The sequence below is a fragment of the Peromyscus maniculatus genome, chromosome 16 (assembly GCF_049852395.1).
Source record: "Peromyscus maniculatus bairdii isolate BWxNUB_F1_BW_parent chromosome 16, HU_Pman_BW_mat_3.1, whole genome shotgun sequence".
In the NCBI taxonomy this organism is placed as follows: Eukaryota; Metazoa; Chordata; class Mammalia; order Rodentia; family Cricetidae; genus Peromyscus; species Peromyscus maniculatus.
In genome coordinates, this window is record NC_134867.1 from 30,382,021 (window position 1) to 30,382,873 (window position 853).

Below are 853 nucleotides of genomic sequence, written 5' to 3' on the forward strand. Positions count from 1 at the left end.
CCATGTTATTTTATCATGTGTACAGATTCATGTAATTGCTACAGCCAGTATATAGAACTACTTCAGTACCACAGAGGTCTTCTTGATCTAGTTACCATGTCCTATACTGGACTACCATCCCTAACCAACTATTCTCAGCTTTATAGTTTTGTCACCAAGAATGTTATATAAGTAGAAGCATGTAAGAAATAACCTTTGGAGGTTTTTTTTTTTTTTTTTTTTTACACCCCACTCAGTGTACTATCCTTATGATCTATTCAAGTCATAGTATGTTGTATGTGTTTACTACTGAATGGTCTGGATGCCCCATACTTTGTATAGTTGTTTGCTTATTGAAGCACATTTTGATATGTCTAATTTGGGGATTACTATAAATAAAATTTCTTTGAATAGTTGTAAACATTTTTTAAATGTGTATGAGTTTTCATTTTCTTCTGGGAAAAACACTTAGATGTTTGATTGATGGGTCAAATGGCAAGTGTATGTTTAACTTCAAAAAACAAACAAACAAACTAAACAGTGGTAGAATGATCACACTATTTTACATTTTCACTAACAGTGTATGAAAGTAATTCTGTTTGCATTCTAATGAACATTTGGTTTTATGATTTTCATTTGTAAAATAGTAGCAGCTCTGACGGGTGTGTAGTTTTGATTTACACTGCACACATTGCACGGTGGCTTTTGTTCACGTTGGGGCTCCTGTTACAAATTGCTGAGTACTAGGCAGCTTATAAGCAAGCTTCTTTCTGTCAGTTGTGCTGGTTAGAAGTCCAAATGCTCACATAGGTGAGTTCTGGGGAGGTTTATAAGTTAGTCGGCTTCAGTTTACAAAGATTTAGGAAATGCAAAT

General features: G+C 34.1%; 1 protein-coding gene across 1 annotated transcript in view; it reads left to right on the forward strand.

Moving 5' to 3' along the window:
• Cenpw (centromere protein W) overlaps positions 1–411 on the forward strand; it is a 5,304-nt gene extending 4,893 nt beyond the window's left edge. Inside the window, exon 3 of the mRNA XM_006995371.4 lies at positions 1–411. This exon is cut by the window's left edge and continues 801 nt beyond it. The gene's annotated coding sequence lies outside the window, so the exon portion shown is untranslated.
• The last annotated feature ends 442 nt before the right edge of the window (positions 412–853 follow it).